At 37.8% G+C, this 18,999-nt stretch overlaps 1 long non-coding RNA gene across 2 annotated transcripts in view; it reads left to right on the top strand.

Moving 5' to 3' along the window:
• The window catches only part of LOC147655297 (uncharacterized), a 127,588-nt gene extending 111,998 nt beyond the window's left edge, over positions 1-15,590 (top strand). For both annotated transcript variants that reach the window (XR_015283869.1, XR_015283868.1), the window contains one exon: positions 12,479-15,590. This is a non-coding gene — a long non-coding RNA (uncharacterized LOC147655297). The remainder of the gene's footprint in view (positions 1-12,478) is intronic.
• The last annotated feature ends 3,409 nt before the right edge of the window (positions 15,591-18,999 follow it).

Here is an 18,999-nt window from a genome sequence, read left to right as displayed (position 1 = left end):
AGTCCGTCTCTGAAGGGTAGGTTTAATAAAATTAAATCATATTACAGCAAAAGTTCCAGCTTTTCCAGTATCTGAAGTTAATAATTTCTTAAAACATCCTATAGAAAGTTTCCAGACCAAAATAATTTGTCTTAAACCCTTCAATGTATTACTCAAACACTTTCTCTCATTTAAAGTACTGTGAACTTCCTAACGAAGGCAATTTCTTTGCTTTTCAATTTCACATTTATAATTTCACAGTGATGTGGTCATAAATTAAACATCTACAAGTATTTCCAATGTTTCCTGATTAAACTTTGTTATTTTTAGCTCCATATAAAGCTGCTTAAGCCCTCTTCTAGATGCCATAAAAACTACAATGAATTCCAGTCTCTAACTAGATAGTTTTTGAGGCATATTCTGTTGGTGATGAGCATGAGTAAATTTCCCATTAGTTTGTATGAATAACTAATTTATACTGTAACATCTTCATTTCACATCAATTAATTGTTATTACTGGTTTAAGATATTCATGTGGCAAAAGGTTTTGAGAAAGGTGAGTAATCAAACTGGTTTGAAAAGCAACTGTTTCTTCACAGTTGACAGGAAGTTCTACTTTTTTATGTGAAAGGGATTACAAACATTTCTGCAGTCATACAGGAAGAAAAAAATCCCCAGTATTTTTAACCCATGTCTATTGAACTGAGTGCTATATAAGTGAGATTCTACAGCCTGTCTTCTCAATTCATTCACTAAAATAATTAAAAATGAAAAAATAAATAGGCATTAAGGGAGAAGGGAAAAATACAGAAGAAATTAGAAATAGTGGGTTTTCCTGTGGCAGTTAGCTATCAAAGGTCCCCACTGCTGAAATAAATGGCTACTTTGCAATTATATCTTCTCTCTGACAGCAAATAAGTGGGAAGGAATTACAGTGTGCAGCTGCTCAAACAGGGAAAGATTGTCTAGGTGAAAACATACCTAAAACTTGCATATAAAGGTAACTGAGACTTATTCCCTGTGTGCTCATGCCTAGTACTGAAGACACTGAGAGGAATTATTGCATGAGACCATGAGAACTGGGCTACTGAATTATGGAATCATGGAATGGTTTGGGTTGGAAGGGACCTTAAAAATCATCTTGTTCCAACCCCGTGTCATGGGCAGGGAAACTTTCTGCTAGAAAATGTTTCTTACTGCAATGGACATGAGCATTCACATCAGTTTAGAGGGAGTTTTCAAAAGCTAATTCTTTCATTAGCTCATGTTTAAGTCATTCTTTACTTACCTCTCTAAGTATTTCCCTCTATGAGACTAGAAACTGCTCTAAGAATGAAACTGGCCCCTTTTTGATGTCTCAAGTGCCCAGCTAGAGCAGACAGGGAACATCTGGATCATCTGCTTTGCTAGTTGTGTGTACTCCACTTACACCCTATTTTCCTTCTACCTAAAATTCACCCTGTCTTTTCATTTGATCCTCCTACTTCTTTCCTCCCCGAAGGCTCAGATTTGCATCCAGTGAAGCCAGTATGAATGTTATATGAGAAAGTTTAAGCCTTTAGACTGTGATTTAACAAGGTACTTAAGCACATGCCTGGCTTAGCACACAAGAACCTTCTCATTGAAAGCGGCAGAAAGATTGCTACTGGCCTAATTGGGAGCAAGAGTGATCTATGAACCATTAAGCAGCTGCTGAATTCCACTGCAGCAGTGGCTATATTTCAATGATAGGCTGGGTGTGAGCTCTGTGAACAGTTTATGATGGGATGCTTGGGATCCTTAAGAATGAAAGCACCTCTATGCCAACTGCACCCAGCCATGGAATTTACCCATCTAGACAATGTATCTGTGGGTCCACAGCCACCAAGAAGCTTGTAAAAAGTAAAAAGGTATTTTGCAGAACAAATTGAAAACTGTATCTGCCCAAACTTGAGAGTAATCAGTGAAAAATATTTCTCAAGACTTTCCAGAAGAAATGGAAATTATTTTATACGTCTCTCTATCACATGCCAGAATAGGATTCTAAAGCACTTCCTGTTACCCACAAATCCAGGCCTGCATGCACACATAGGATATTACATATACATCTCTAGTCTATCAGGGCAAGACTAGGAATAATATTTTTGAGTTTGCTCTGATCTCTGTCTTCTGATATTCCAGAAAGGAAACAATCACCAGCAGTTAACAATAAATACTTGGAACAAATACAAATTATTTGTTTTATAAATGATAGAATATTAGCAAAGACTGATGAATTTATCCTCAGACACTGTCCTATCTTGTTATTTCAATATAATATTTGATACTCCTGTAGGAGATATTTGATATGTAGGTGAGTGTAATACAGATATATTGTGCAGTCTGTTGGGAAATGGCTATGACTTATGTGAGAGACAGTAAATGTGATGATAAATAGAAAAATATAATGCTTGTTTTTGTAAGATGGTGTGGTGTAGGTTGGTGATCCTCTCACTGCCTTCTATACTTAGCTCAATTTATGGCCCATTTAAAGCTGTGAGATCCATACCCCTCCATTCCCTTGGTCTTCTGCTCACTGTAAAGCATCATAATCCATGGGATGCCAGGGAAAATATCTTTGCCCTAGCTCATAATTCAGTGGAGAACTCTGTTGTGATTGCACTGCCTTTTACCTACAGGAAACTGTGAGCCAGTGCCAGTGAAGCATCCTGGTCCTCTTCCAGCTCAGGCTGTTCCAAGAGACAGGCTGAGACTCCTGTCCTCCCTCCCAAGCACAGGCAGTGTCAGTCTTACACCAGCTGGACGTATCCCATGCTCACACTACTCAACAGGAGGATGGCTTTTGGCATCCATTTAAAATGGCTTTGGTGTAAATGCACTATGTGCTAGTGGTCATTTAAACCCCACTCTGTGCCTTCCCCTACACTGGTTAAGTGATTCTGAAATGTTGTTGTAGTGTTATTACTGCTGCCTATCCATAAATCCCTAAAAAGTTGTAGCCTAAACCAGTCATTTGACAGCCTCTGCCTTAGTCATTGAAGACTGTTCATGCAATGCACAAAAAAATGGTTTTAAAACTCTGAGAAAGATAGGCTGCCATGGGTTTAGGGTATCACACAGAACAGTGTGTCCATAAATAGGCTATTTTTCTTAGAAATATAGCACTCTGTGGTTTTTTATCTAAGATCTGTTCACCATGTCTGGAAAGCAGAGCTTCTTCTTTTAAAGTTGTATTTGAGGTCTGCATGTCATTTATTTTAAATCAACACAGGAAAACAGATAAAAGAATTTCTAATATAGGCTTTAAAAAAAAAAAGCTCTAAGCTTTTTAAATAATACTTTCAGCCGTGCTTGGCTGCATAATTTGGCACCTGTGAATACCTCTTGCCACAGTCTCTGTAAGATAACTTCCTGTTTGTCCCTATGGTTACAATAATTCCCATGACAACTGTGTAAGCAGCCTGAAAAGTTACTTTTCTTGAAAGGTTTCATATGAGGTGAAACTTCCAACAGTGCTAAAAGGCATGGAGAAGCAGCAATTTCAGAAGCATCACAAAAGTGTTCAGGCAGACTTATTAGAAAGAGGGTATCTGCGTTATCTTGAAATACAATGAAACTCTCTTTTTAAGGGTCACACTTTGACACAATAGACACAAACTGTTCATTGGTCCCAGAGTTTGCATGTGGAAATTACTAAAGTGCTGCCTCCAGCTTGCAAGTGAGATCTGGAGAAGAGCAGAAAGATTACTGCCCCTAAAGGATTGTATCACTTCTGCAGAATGGTTAAACCAAGGAAATCCATCTGCAACCACTGAGTGTTTTTTTTATTTGGAACAATAGCAGAAATCATCTGGGGGAGGCTGTGGCCTCAACCCTAAAGCAGAGAGCTGTCTGATATGGTCTTTGACTTCAAGCTGGACATAAAATACTACATGCTTTAGAGTTTAGGAAGTGTTCAAGGATGTTTGCCAAAAATTGGGACAGAAAGACATTGTCTTACTACTTGTTGACTTTAAAGGGCACACCTAATATTTGCTTACTGGGTAAAGAAAAGGCTAATATTTAGAGGTTCATTAACTTTATAATTTAAAAGGGATAGGCATTAAAGAAACTATATGTGGGGATGGGAAGGCAAGGGACGATAAACTCAGGACAATTCCAAGTGTCTGAGCAAAGCACAAGCAATGTCTTAGAGTGATGCTGATGAAAATAGCTGAGCAGTTGAATTCCTCTGCTTCTTCAGGAACACCAGGAGAAATAATAGAGCGTCCTCCTGCATCCTCCTAGTCACCTAAAAACTGCTTTGAGAAATGCATTTGCTCATTTCCTCACTTTCCCAATATACTACCTAGTTAATCCTCCCTATGGCCTCTTCAGCCAGCCTTGTGTATTTCCAAAGGGTCCCAGCTGAGAGCAGTTGATTTGTTGCTCCTGAAAATTTGTTGTTTCTTTGGTTTGCCTAAAAATTATCAAGCTGCCTCCGATCACTGTTGTTCAAGTTTTTAGGCAGAATTATTTTGACATGACAGCATGTCATGTGCTCTTATTTTTAGCTTGTTTGGGCAATTCCTAAAGTGTTTGTTTCTAGTTTAATTTCTTAATAGCTGCATCTGTTGGGTTAAGGCTCAGTTCAGGAAAAACAATGACTGGATTTTATTGTTTATGAATTCCCTAAGTACATGGCTCTGCATAGATAACTAGACAGAAAGTCACAATTTCAAAACACTATTTCTAGATGACTTAGGCTCTATTCCAAAAATAATTAGGCACTTAGAAAGCTGATTTTCTATGAAAATCAAGAGTATGCAGGAGACCTTTGACTGGAGATCTCAGGCTTGGAAAGTGAACGTATGAATATTTTGAATTTTACTCCTGACTGTGATTCAGTAAAGGGCATCTTGTAACCTACTCATTACAAGTAGTCCCATTAAACTCTGTTTACCTCACCATGAGTGAACTGGGTTATGACCTCAGTGGGGACACCAGCAGTGAGTAATTGAAACAGATGGACGGGATATTAAAAGAGGCAATATTATAATTGTATATGACTATTATCTCAGGGTCTGCTTTTGTTCCTGTATCATCAGCCTGGTAAATAATATTACTGCTTCAAGTAACTAGTAGAAGATTAGTTGGTTTGGTGTGCTTACCTACATTTTTCAATTGCTTATCACTTTGCTAATGTGTAATTGCTTGGACGTTTAGTTGGTTTCAGGTTCTTTGTGGATAATTTTGTTCAGATGTTTTGGTTTTTGTTTCTGTAGAATTTTTTTGTTAGAATTTTTTGGCTAGGAAACCATTTTGAAGAGACACTTTGTCCCTTACTGTCTTTGAAGCAGGGAGTAGAAATTTGGCAAAGGATGAACTTGCTATGCAGTCTTTTGCTATCTATGTAAAAACATGGCCAAATCACATGTGTCAGAGAAGAATTGCTTTCCACAAGCTGAGACCTTGTTTAAGATCAGGGGAATCACTTCCCTGTCTTGACAGAACAGGCCCCATCCCATCAGTGAACAAGGACACCCATTCCCAGAGCTGCAAGGTGGGGCAAGACTTCTTTAGAACTGGTCTTCCTTGTACCTTGTTCCCTGCGACCTTGGTGGCAGTAGTCACTGAAAATTAGAAAAGATTGGTTGTCTGTTCTGTCAGAGTTCCCTCTGCTGATGCCACCACTGGGACTGTGTCCAGCTGAACCAAGGGTATGAGTAGAGGGGAGAACAAACTGTCCACTACCGATGTCAGGGGGAATAGAAGAATTTCACTAGGAAGTCTCAAACGTGAAAATATTGTAACTGCATTGGAGATTCACCCAGAAATCAATCTACCTGCCAAAATCTGTGTCCACTTTGGATCAAAATCCCCAAATTAATTTTTGCCATCATATTTAATTTTCTATGCTACTCTCTAGAGAGTAAAAGAAGAAAATGGATGTTTCACTCTTCAGAACTTCAGGGAAAACTTCTTGTGCAGCATTTGCTTCTCTTAACTGGAGATTTGCCAGCTCATCAAAGCTAATATCCCTCCTTCTGCAAATAAATGCCAAGGGATCTTTAATTAGCTAAAATGACCAGCAGTCAGACCTTGATTTCTCACTTAATCTGAAAATAGCACAGTGTCCCTTAGCGTACTGCTAGAACATTGGCACTGTACCAACAGAGAGAATATAGTGCCATTTACTTAATCATATACTTCCTGCAGTTTCTCCTACATTTCTCGTTGAGTTCATCTCAACAGCTGGAGAAGGGCATTGTCATTTCTACAGATTGTGGTAAGGGAATTCATGCTTTCTTTGGTAATTGTTTGTAGGGCTGTTTCAGATGTTTTGGATTTGTTCACTCGAACGTTAATATAGCAAACTCTAGTGGTCAGTTTGGTGCAGTGGAAAGGAGTGAAAAAGGCAGCCCCACCCTGTCCTCTGCTATGATTTATCCACAGGTGAAACTCGGACTCCACCCCTTGTACTTGTTCTACACCATAGACTGCACAAATTAGCACAGCTCTTTAACACCTGCACCAACAGAGAATAAAGGCTGAGCAAGATTTTGCAGAAGTCTCAGTGAGGTGTTCCAAAATCTCTGCAAGTAGTCATAGGACCACTACAATAACCTGTACTGGTGTGCCTGCAGGAATGCTCCATTCCCACAGCTCCCAAGTGTAGCTGGGAAAGCTCTAATATTGCAGATTGCCTCATCCTTGCTTTAGGTGTTAAGTCAAAATTAACAGAATTTGACAACTTCAAAGTATGCTTAGATACATCTCCTATCTGCAGGTACTCATCAGGGGATCACAATAAGATAGCCATTGCTGGGAGGAGCACTTCCTAAAACAGCTAATTGCTGTGTTCTGCAGGAAAGACATCCCTGTGTCAGTGGAGGCAGTAGAGTGGGTGCAGCAGAATGTTGTGGTGGAATTGGACACAATGGGAACATGCTGCCAAGGGCCAACTTCCTGGCTTTGCACAAAGACTTGTGACCCATTTTAGCACAGATCTGCTTGGTTTTGATTTTAACTGGCTGTGCTAAAGAAAAAAAAATAAAAAAAAAAATAAAAGCCATAATGAAACCCAAATATTCTGCTGTAAATAAGTACAATCCTGTCTAAATCAATAGAGACTGGCCTAATTCGGACACAGACATCTACGTAGATGTCAAGTAGTTCTCTCTTTACCTATAACTCATCTCTTGGAAGAAACAACAGTAAGCTACCATGTCACTGTTAACTAGAGTCTGAATGTGATGACTCCACAGCTGCCTTTTGCTTCCTTATATTTCTGGACTGGAGAGTGCAAGAAAAGTTCATTCCACACAGGGCAGGGTATGGGGAGGGTGGGGGATGGTACAGTTTTCTCCTATTTTGCTGCTTAGCAGCTTGTCCTGCTCTCACCAGCACTGCCATGCAGGGCCTGTTTTCCATGGCCTCTGACTTGCAGCACAGGTGTGACCAGCCACACATTTAAATTTTTTAATGCTTCTGCTCCACACTTGAACAATTTCTTTCCATCTAATCCCACTAGTACCAGTGAAGTTTTTCTAAGGATAGAAGCCTCAAAGCACCACTGTGAGTAGAAAAGGAAAATATTTTTATGCCCAGTTTACAGACAAGGAAGTACAAGTTCTTAAATTACTTCCTCAGCATCATCATAAAACTAGGCTTACATGAAGAATGAGTTAGAATGAGAACACAGAGGTTTTCTCTTCCAGCCCAGTATTTATTTCCATGTTTTTCTTTCAAGAGATTTTACATTATAATTAAATTAACAACAAATATTATTAACTTAAGAGGTTCAGTTAGGGTTTTCTGGAACGTTATATATATAGAGACAATTTTCAAGCAAGAGTGGACTTTTTCTTTTCTTTCCTTTTTTTTTTTTTTTTTTTTTTCTGCAGTAAGCCTCCATTTCCTGCTTTCTTTGAAAAACTGTACTATGAATTATCAAGAGGTCACATATTCTAGCGTTCAGCAGGAGCTGCCGAACCTGCAGTAAATATTCTCTTTAAAGTAACATCTTGTGTGTTTCACTTCACACATGGCCCCTGGAGCTTATAGGTCATGCACAAATACAATGGTGGTCTTTCATGACCACAAGAATTTCTAAATTGCTGTGTTTTGCATCCTCTCCATCTGTGTGACTTATTCTGGTCTCATAACTTTGCAAAGAATGACCCTGACATATTCAGAATTTTGCAATTCACACCCCTTTCCCCTCAAATGTGAAATTAATTGATTCACAGCTCTTTGCAAGATTGCATGTAATTCAGTTTAGAGAGTTACTAATGCTCTTAGAGGTCTTTTACAAGCTAAATTATTCTATGCTTCTGCATCTGACATAGGTCATACCAAGTGTTCATCTAGCCCATTGACCCCTTGCTAGCAATGTCCATTCAAGGAACTATTGAAGAAAGTAGGAAAAGGGCAAATACACAAAGTCTCTGAAACCTCCCAGCTTCTAGGAAAATGAGTAATTGTATAATTTCCTGATGTGAGCTGCACTGCACCCAAAACCATAGGTGTGGCAAAAGGTTATTAAGAAAGGATTGGGGGTAATTTTGATGAGTATAAACAACAGGTTTTCAATTCCTGCTGGACATGGAAATGATTGATTGGATAAGAATAAAAAATGGAATTCAAAAAAGATCAGCCCCTTCCTTTCCATGAAGTTTTGTGGCTACAGGAATTCATGGCTACAGGAATTGGAAGACCAGAATTACAAGAAGAAACATCTGTGCAGATCAAGAACTACACATTTTTTACCCAATATTGATACATGCTTAAATCTTAATGCATTTGTTCCCCCAGAAAGACCAAATGATGATTTGTAATTTTTAAACTTCAAATTATTAATCTCAACAACAGACTTAAATGGTAATTAAGCCACTGCAAACTCCTTTTGGTTCAAGGATTTCTAGCACCCATTATTCTGAGTGCTTATAACTATAATCATTGATTATCTACATGCTACCTGAGCACTGAAAGGTCCCACTAAGGCCAGTGTTGATCCTGGTGTCTGATCTGTAGATATATGCAAGACTTTTAAAGAAATGACTGGTAACATTTACAAATGAGAAAGCACATGGACACCAGCAGATTAATAACTGGTTTCTTGTTTTGAGGTTTGGTATCAAAAGAGCTGAAAAATTTTGAAAGATGCAAGTGAAACCAAGTCTTACTTGGAACCTCAAAGCATCAAAGTTTGATCTATTTTTATGCCTTTTTTCTTCAATATTTAGAGTTTCACACACAGGAAAAGTTTGCATGGTGCTACTGCAAATTCAAACCCAGTTATCAGATCAAACTGTACCTCTACTATGCAAGTGTGATAATTATAATACCATGAAAATCCCATTTAGGGTTTTTCAAACCATGTTCTTGGTTTCTCATGTAGTACTCGGTATATCCGCAGTGGGCCTTTCTTGCATTCCCTCTAGCAAAGAAATTGTCCATAGCACAAGGCCTCAAGTGAGATCAAGGATTGTAGTTTCTGGGGAAAAAGTTTTTAAAAGCAGTGTATTAAAGAGGTTCATGGCTGGTGAAACTCTATGTATCTAGTATTAAACCAAATAACACAAAAAATACATCCCCCGTGTAATGCTATCAAAAATCTGGCCACTGACTTCTTACAAGTCTATCAGGAGATAAGACTATTAATCTAGTAATCTGATTTCTTTGTATTATTTAATTCCTCTTTATAAAAACAAGTATTTCAGAAGGGAAGTTCTTAATTTGAAAACTTTGAGTCAAGAAGAAATCATTGTTTCATTGTTACGATATTCAGCACCAGTACTGTCAAAAGTGTCCACTATTTTTCTTCTGAATTTGTTCAATATCAGTTTCTCTTAAAGTGACTCTGCAAAGGCTTCCTTAGAGCCAAGTTTTCTCTCTACAAGAAATTCCTCATTGGAATTTCATTCTTTGTCTAAATAGTTTCTCTATGTTCTTACTCAAAGCAGTCTGTCACCACTCTCTTTCATCATCAACAACACAAATTGCTTCTGTAGCATCATATCTACATCTGTTCTTTCTGTAGGAAGCCCAAAGATAATGACCAAGGCTTATCAACATCCCTTAAAGACAAGAGGAATTCTCCTTTTTTCTTCCCTGTCTTTCTAACACAAGTGGTTTTCTGAGTTGCTAGAGCTCCCATAATTGCTAAGCAGGTCCCATTTGCAATAAAAAAAAATGAAAAATTGTACTTAGCGGCTTGAGTTTTCAGATCCAGTCTTCTTTCCATGGAAAATTGGAATAAGTGGTATGGACTACAATTTTCTTCTCTTTGTTTTGGAGGGAACAGTGCTCACTTTTCAATCTTCAGTTGTTCATTCTTATTCAAAAAGGGTGTATAGCAGCCCTTAAATACAGAATACCAGCACAAACAGGTCCCTGGAGTCATCACAGTGGCCAACATTTTAGATGTATAACCAAAGACCTACTAATTGTTTGATTCCTACTAAATGAGGAAAAGAGAATTTTAGAAGCCTAAACTTACAACTCACTTTCAAACCAGTGGGATACTAGTCTCTTTAAAAGCCAAAATTACAGAAATCTTTTAAGTTTAGATTTATTTTGTATGGTAGTTTCCTATCTAGATCAGACACTTGAATCCTTTTTTAAATGTTCCACTTTTCTCCTCTCGTATATTGGCCAAACAAAGCTTCATGAAATAATTCTGAGTTCGCAAACTGATCAAAGAAGCTGATATGGATTTTTTTTGTAAAAACAGTTTGCCTGTAAGATGCCAAACTGGCTATAATTTCAGTGTAGCTTGAATAGTTTTGCTTGTTTAGGGAATAGAAGTTGAGTTTTATATTTGACCTTCAATGAATTGCAGGTGAATATTTTACAGCTTTGATGAATATTGAACATTTTTGCTAGCAGTAGTGCCTGAAAGGTATTAATTTATAACTCCATACCATTCTGGCTCTTTACAGCATATCAGTTTTATGAATGCCAGAATAGACTCGGTGTGATCTTTAACATCTCTGATGTATGATGCGGAATAATGGCAGGATGCTGAGTAATCTGATTGACAACCTGAGACAGTCAATCACCTACGTGTATCAGTCTGTATTTTTTTCTTTAACATCGTCTTGGCTTCAATCTGCCTCAATTCCTGGTGCAGTTCTGTATATCAGCTTAAATAAAGTTTGGTTAAAATCAAGTGAGTAAAATTCTGACATTTAAAATGACAGACTAGATTGTTAACACACAGGAAAAATGTGCATGGATTTTAGGGAACTTTTTTGGTTCAAACTCCACAATAAAACCTGTATATGACAAATAAATGTCAAATGATTTGATTTTCAGAATTGTGGTGCTTTGCTTACTTAATTTAAACAAAATTTTGATAATAATAAACTTAGTAGTATCAAGCAGTTTCAAACTATGGTGAAACAAAATGTTCTGGATTGAACTCATTTAACATGAACTAAATTTGTTTTACAAAGTTATTATTTGTAATATTTTTTTCACAATGATTCAAACCAAAATAATCAGTAATTTTCAAAACAAAAATTAAATAAACCCTGAAGTCTTCCCTCAATTGTAACATTGATAAAAAATTACCTTGAACCAAACAGCACAGGGGTTTATGTCAGGTTGCTTCAATAGAAACAGAAATGCATAATAATGTGAGGATATTTGTGAGCAAGGAAACAATTAACTCACCAAGAGCAACTGCTTAATGAGGCTTTTTAAAAACCTCATTGTCATAATATTTATGACATGAACTGATTTTGTTTACAGATTATTTAAGAATAGTTTTCTGTATGTTTAAAATTATTCACTGAAGTATTTTTCTTCTCTCATGGTATCTCAACAACTTTTAAAAGCGGGAGACCTTTTGTGTGCAGGCATGTTGATGTGTAACTTCAGCACCCTGGGCTGGCCTTCACCACCAGGCTGTTGAGTATTTGGGAGAATCAGAAGAAGCAGAATTAATTACCTTCCACATCTCTTGTTGAGATGATTACTCAGATATTCATGGACAAGGTTTGAAGCAAATGAGAATTTGACAGGGGCAGGGGAGGGAATAGTAGTTAGAGAACAGCTGAGAATATGGCATTCATGGCATTCTGGTACCTGGAAGATTATACACCTATTTGATAAAAGACAGATACTGTGGGAGGGAGAGGATATTCTTGTGTCTGAGACTGTTGGCTGAAAAATCTTGGTCCTATGGAGCAAGGTTAACTCCTTGTAATGGTAAGAGATATAGGATGGAAGGATTCCAAACCAAAATGAGGCTAGAGAATGGAAATTAAAGAATAGACTAGGCTAGAATAAATCAAGCTGTAAGGAAAATACAATGACCATCTAGTCTAACTACCTGGACATTTCAGGAATGAGTAGGAGTTAAAACATGCTATTAACTACATTGCCCAAATGACTCTTAAACACTGGCAGGCTTGGGGCATCAATCACATCTCTAGGAACCCTGCTTCAGTGTTTGATAACTCTCTTGGCAAAGATGTCTTGACCCCAGGAAGAAGAACTCATCAGTTCCCTTTCCCCTTCCCCTCCTCAGGAAGCTGTTGGAGAACACGAGGGCGCCTCTCCAGCGTTCTCACTGGCTTGTTTCCCCTCTTGGGATGCATTCAAGGACCTTCACATCCTTCAGTGGTGAGTCCCAGCCTTACACACAAGGCTGAGAAAAGTGGGATAATCTCTTCTTCCTGGCTGGTTGTGCTGTGTTCGGTGCAGTGCAGGGTGGGGTTAGGGCTCACTGCTGGCTCTTGGAGAGCTGCTGCCCAACCAGCACCTCCAGATCCCTGCCTGCAGGGCTGGTCTACAGCCACTGCTCTCCCAGCTCATACTTGTGCACCCTGTTGCTGCATCCCACATGCAGAATATGGCATTTGATCTTATTAAATATCCCATTCACCATTGCTCAATGCTCAAACCTCCCTGTCACCCTCTGCAGGGCGGGACCACCTCCCAGTTTAGTATCATCAGCCAGCTTGCTAGTGGTGCATTCAATTACCCCTTTGGGTTTTCTACTCCCTCTTCTTGCACTGAAGAATGTATCCCTTTATTATGCCTTAGCCTGTTGTGATCAGTGGAGTAATACTGATTTATATGCAAGAGAGGAATGTTAGCATTAACCATATAATGGTTCATGTTATATCTGGGGCAATTTACGAATCATTTACTAAATGAAAGTAGAGTATAGCCAGATTGACTTGGAGCACATACATACCCTCCTATTTCAGGTAAAAAGTTTTGGGATCTAGTTTGCTGGACCTTTGACATCTTGGAGAAACACCAGTGTCTTAATTTTAGCTCAACAGTGCCTTCCCTTTGGAAGAATCCTAAAGTTCCTTTGCTCAGTGTACAAATGACTTCTCTTTCTTCTTTCTGTACATTTGGTGAGGGTTTAAGGCAGGAATTTTCTCTCCTCATCAAAGTAGTTTTCCATAGCTACTTTGCACATAATGGTGTTTTGATCTGAGAAAACAATGATTTAAGAAAAGACATGAGAGGAACATGACAGTGTGACTATTAACTTCTTTTGCACTAAACAGTTTCTTGTTCTCAAGATCTTCAAAACAAACAGGAGGTCAATCCACTGAGAAAGGTGACACAATAAAATCCAGATCTCTCCTCTACTTTCCCCAATATAAGTGATACTATTTTCTACAGAATAACAATCCAGATCTTAATATGGGCAAAAAGGGCACCCAAAAAAGAAATTCATGTTTGGCTTGCTCTGTTCTGGCACTTTAACAGACAAAGATGCTCAAAGTCTGAACTGATGAGTTTCTTTGGCAGTGATTATCCCACAACAGTATTTCATTAAGTGGTATGGGGGATTTCCTCTTTACTTCCGCTCCAGGCTTACTCACAGATCCCACAGATGCAGATCTCTCAAATGACAGCCTTTTTTTCCCCTTCCTAAACCTCCAAGAATTTAAAGTTCCTTTTAGAATAATAAATTTTCCTTTTATTGTGACTCAGACTTATTCAGTCCAATCCAGCCTGTGCAAACACACATGCAGCTTTAAATTAGCATTTGTGAACAAGCTGGGTTTCTTTGGCTGTTTGCTGAGACTTGGCAGTTCAGTTCTTTGAGGAAAAAAGAAAGAGAGATTCGTGTCTATTTATGGCTTGATTTTCAGACATGCTGAGCACCTCCTGTGGACTTTGAGAGCTGTTTCTCTGGAAATCAGGTCACTGATGTGATGCTGGAAGGAGAAAGCACAAGGAAAAAGAAGGGCTCTGGTTTTCAAACACAAATGTTTACATGGTTTGGGGAAGAGAATAAAATTAATAAATAAACCTGTATTTAAATGTCTTGTTTGGAACTATGACTGAACTCCATATTTCAGACTGAGTTCACAGCTGAAAAATGCCTGTGTTTACAAAAGCACTGACAGGCATCTAGTTTGTGGCATAGGCAGAATATGTCTTGCTTCTCTTCCCAGCCAAGTAAATCACTAAAAGGAAATCACTAAAAGCTTTTCCAGTGCAAGACCAGCACTGGCTGGAGAGGTTCTTGTTCTCCTGCCTATCTCAGGTCACTGCCTCCAGCCAGAGGTTCCTGTCCTCCCAGCACAGTGCAGAGCAGTTGCCCAATGGAAGCAATCACTGTTATTCAGTCTGAGTAGACCAACTAAGACATTTTAAAAAGTAGGTCCTTCACTAAAAATGCAGTAGGCAGTGCACAGTGACCTGCTCAGCTGTGGGATCTGACCAGGGTAATATCTTGTCTTAGTTATTTTAAAAGCCTCTTTTTAACCCAGTTTTTTTTCTCTGTGGCATCCAACATTAAATCACAGTGGCACAGAGAGTAGTTGTTATAAATACAAACTACTAAAGAATTTTAAAAAGGAATGTTTTCCAAAACTTATGATAATCAGTTTATAAAGCAAACCTAAACTTTAAGTCCCATGCTTAGTACCTATAATTGCATTGAAACAATGCACTGGTCTATTCCTTAATAAGCATTAAAAAAAGTTGTATATACATTGCAGACTTTTATTCCCTCACCATCTGCTAAGGCAGTGTTAAAGGTCGGATTTCCAAAGGTACTTAAGTTCCTTAAGTGAGAATTTCTTATATTTAAGGACATTATAGCTTTAGGTAAGTTTTTCTGTCTAACAAACTTCAATTAAAAAATTAATAAATAAATGTAAACCAACCTATATTTTGGGATATATAACTTTTCTTAGCTTTTTTGTATTTAGAGGGTACTAATAAAACTGTTGTGCCTTTATAAATTTTCAATGCAATTTAGTGTAGACATATTCCTGCAAAATCAGCCTAGTGATTTCTGTTCTTTATTAACTCTCAGATACCCCTCAGTGCCAATGAGAATCAAGTATTCAGACCTCTCCAACACCTCTAAATTCTGCAGTAAATATATAAATTTTGTAACTTCTTTTGTAGGTCAAGTTCCCTTAATTGGAATTGGAACAATTGCTATCAAGGAAAAATACTGGAGAAAATAAAAAAGAGAGTAAATTTGATGGTTTGGGTCTCCCTGCAGGACAGAACAAGTAATTTCATTGCCAATAGATGCCAACAGGATAAAATACCTTGTGAATTGTTTTTTATTGATTAAAATAAAAAAAACAAAACAACACCCTACCCCCCAACAAGCAAACACACACACACAAAAGAAAAAGAGCAAAAATAAAGCTTTTCTTTTTTGCCAATTGTCTGCAAATATGCAATATTTAGGATTTGGAATAAAAGCCCTAGGGTAAAACTGCTTCTGAGTGTCTGACCTGCATCCTAGTTCTTCCAGGTGAGTTGGAAACAAATTCCATCAAATAAGGGGTGAGTGGAAGAGTAACCCTTTCATTTCTATCAGGTACCATATAGCATCTTCCATAGCCTTTTTATCTAGGATAATAAAAACAGTGTAGAGATGTCTTGTGGAAGGTGCTTGCAAAGCTCTTTAAATAACATTATGAGAAATAGAAACCCTGTTCATGATGAACGAGGAGCGAGATAAGACGAGCACTGTCACACTGAAAAGCAATTTATGTTGCAAGATTAATAACCCACCTGAAGTGTACAACAAATTTCAAAAAAGCAACAAATTTCAACGTAGAATTTTCAGTATTTTCAGTAATTTCAATCTGAACTGGATACACAACTTTAAAAACAGTCTCTGTGTACAGGAAACTTAAAAGACAGTTCAAACCTACTCTATTTCTTCTGTGCAAGAGCATCCACAAGTAAGTTGAACTGGCCCCTGCCCAAAGAGCTCTCTCACAGCTGTGCAAAGATCAGAGAAGGACAAAAGCAACAGGGATTTACTAGGCATGATATTTTACAGATGTAGGAGTCCAAACAAGCAGTCAAATAAAAGTAATTGGGGGAAAATGAGCATTGTTTATATTTGAAAAGACACCAATATCTTGATCTTCAGGCAATAAATCAGATCTTTAGCTACTGACACATTTTAAACCATAAGTTACTTACATCTGTTTATTGGCTAAAATGGTTTTGAGCAAAACTCTGCATTTCTTCTGGCTTCTGTTATTGTGTCTTTCCAGGAAGAATTTTGGCTGACTGGGTGACTGATTGGTAAGAATGAAAACGCAAGATGCATGTAATGACAGGGTTAGGAGAGCTGGGTTTTCCTTCTGGTTTTACTCTCTGAGTCTGTGTGATTTTGGACAACTCAATGCAACTTCCAGGACTCTGTTTCTCTAGAAGTTGAAATTCCAGATGTTTTTCTTGAAATAATTCCAGGCATACAACACCTGGAAATATTGAACTTCCAAGCAAATTCCACTTTGTTATTCAGTTTCAGACAAAATTCCAGACAAAGCCAAAAACCTCTCTCAGCCCAGTCCAAATTGTATAACTAGAAAAGAGTTTGATTCCTCTTTATTTCTCAATATGAAGTAAATCATAATTCCTAGAAATATTGTTCTCATATAATATTTAGAAATATGGCCAAATAAATAACATAGTTCAAACACGAAGACTGAAAGATGGACTGAAATTATTTAAAGCAACATCATGTCCCAGTGTTTGAAGGTCTCTCTCCAGGCATAAAAAAGGCTGCTAAAATTATGATCTATTTCCAAAAGGTCTAACACTTTATCACACTTCTTGAAGTCTTTTCTGCTTGTGAAATAATTTGTTGTTGATGATGTTTTTTATTATCAAATGTTGAAGGCCTCAAGGAAGAACTCATGTCAGGTTCAAGAGGCTGGATATTATGAGAGAGAAGTGAGGATTTTTCCTTTATATGGGAAATAAATATATTTTATATATATTTCATATATAAAAAAATAATATATTTTTAATATTTTTCCACCTCTCAGGACTTGTTTATGGTCTACTTGAATTTTTCTTTTCTTTCTTCAGCAGAGATGATGTTCTGCATCTTAGTACTTGTGACTCTCACGTCTTTATATATTTGCTCTTGAAAATTCAGACCTACAAAACATCTGCAAGAAATCAATCAATCCAAACATGATATTATACTTGCCTTCTTCAGGTGAGATCTGATTTTGTGCTGTTTCTTTTTGTGTCCCTGCTCATTGCAGAGGAGTTGGATTAGGCGACCTTTAAAGGTTCCTTCTAACCCAAATTATTGTATGATTCAATAACTCTTGGGGAGTTAAAAATCACATGGTATTTTTCCAGGCATAATATTTGTAGTTTGTAGACAAACCTTCAGCAAACCAGTCTGCCTCACCCTGAGCAGTGAAACACGGTGTTAAGCACCATAGTTTGGGCAGGTGCTCGAGGTATGATTAAAGAGTTCTTCCTGAATCCTTCCAGGGTGGTACTCCCAAGTCAGCTCAGGAAAACCCCATCATTTCACTGGATGGCCTCAGTGCCCAGCCAAGCTTGGCAGAGCACAGTTACCAGTCATGGCAGGCAATGCTCATCATTATCATCATATTTATGCTTTTTCTCCACACATCCTGATCATGAGGGAAATATTTAACCTTGTTGCTATTTGCATTGAGATCACCAGAGTTCACTTAATGCTCACTGAAAAGCTTGGAGATAGCTCCAATTTATATTATTCTCTGAACACTCAGACATTTTTGCACCAATTACAATCTCTTCAGCTAGAAGTTTACTCTGAAAACCCTGGGACAAAAGAGTGCTATTGACACAGAGAACTGAAGTAATTTGTGCAGGTCTAGACATAGGAAAGAAAATTGTGATTCAAAACAAAACCAAACAAATCCCAAGGCCTTTAAGTACAGCAAGATCTTAAAACAGGTGTGAGAGAAAGAAACTAAATCTATGAATCCTAAAATTAGAGCAGAAAGTTTTGAGGAATATTTTTTTTGCTCTTATTTTTTGGTAATTATGGATCCAATAAACATGCTTTGAGTTACTTTTCTGATAGAAGGTAACAAACAGAACCATTTACACACTCATTGTGTCTGGTTTTGTCATGTTTCTTACTAATTTTTCAGTGCAGACTTTTCCACTGAATGGCTCCCACAGTTTGAACTACTTATCTGCAGGTGGTAAAATATTTGCTGCTTTGAAATACAGAGTGATATTGCCCACTCTGTCCACCCACATGTCTATGGGTTCTGAAAACCAGCCAACAAGACAGGTTTGTTTGTATGTCTCCAGTCTCCTCACCCCCCACAGCACTCTACAGAAAAAGGAAGGGTGGACTGACCTTCTCCAAGTGAGCAGTGATGTAATGGTGCTTGTTAATAGAGTCTCAGGGGTATCACCATTGCAGAACTTTCCATTAGAGTTCCTTTTCTGGGTCTTCTCCAAGAAACAAATCCAAATGTAATCACCTCATGTGCTGCAATGGAAACAGCCCCAGAGTATCACTCCAGTGTTTCAAATCAGGCAAGCCTAGAAAATTAGCAAAATGATGGTGTGTGTTTTAATAGTGATTTCCTGCAGTCCTTTTTTCACATCTTTCTTGAAAGAGTTCCTGATGTTTTCAAGAAAATACTGAGTTGCTGGATAGGGAAAAAGATGTACATAAAATTTTGCAAAATAAAAGGAGAGAAATGCTAGAAATAACAAATTTTATGAAGTTCCACTACACTGTTACAGTTTCCTGTTACTGCAGGCAGTAAGAACTCATACAAT

This window comes from Cyanistes caeruleus, chromosome 1 (genome assembly GCF_971803275.1).
Source record: "Cyanistes caeruleus chromosome 1, bCyaCae1.hap1.1, whole genome shotgun sequence".
Lineage (NCBI taxonomy): Eukaryota > Metazoa > Chordata > Aves > Passeriformes > Paridae > Cyanistes > Cyanistes caeruleus.
Note: the sequence above shows the minus strand (reverse complement) of the source record. Positions and strands in the feature narration are given on the sequence as shown.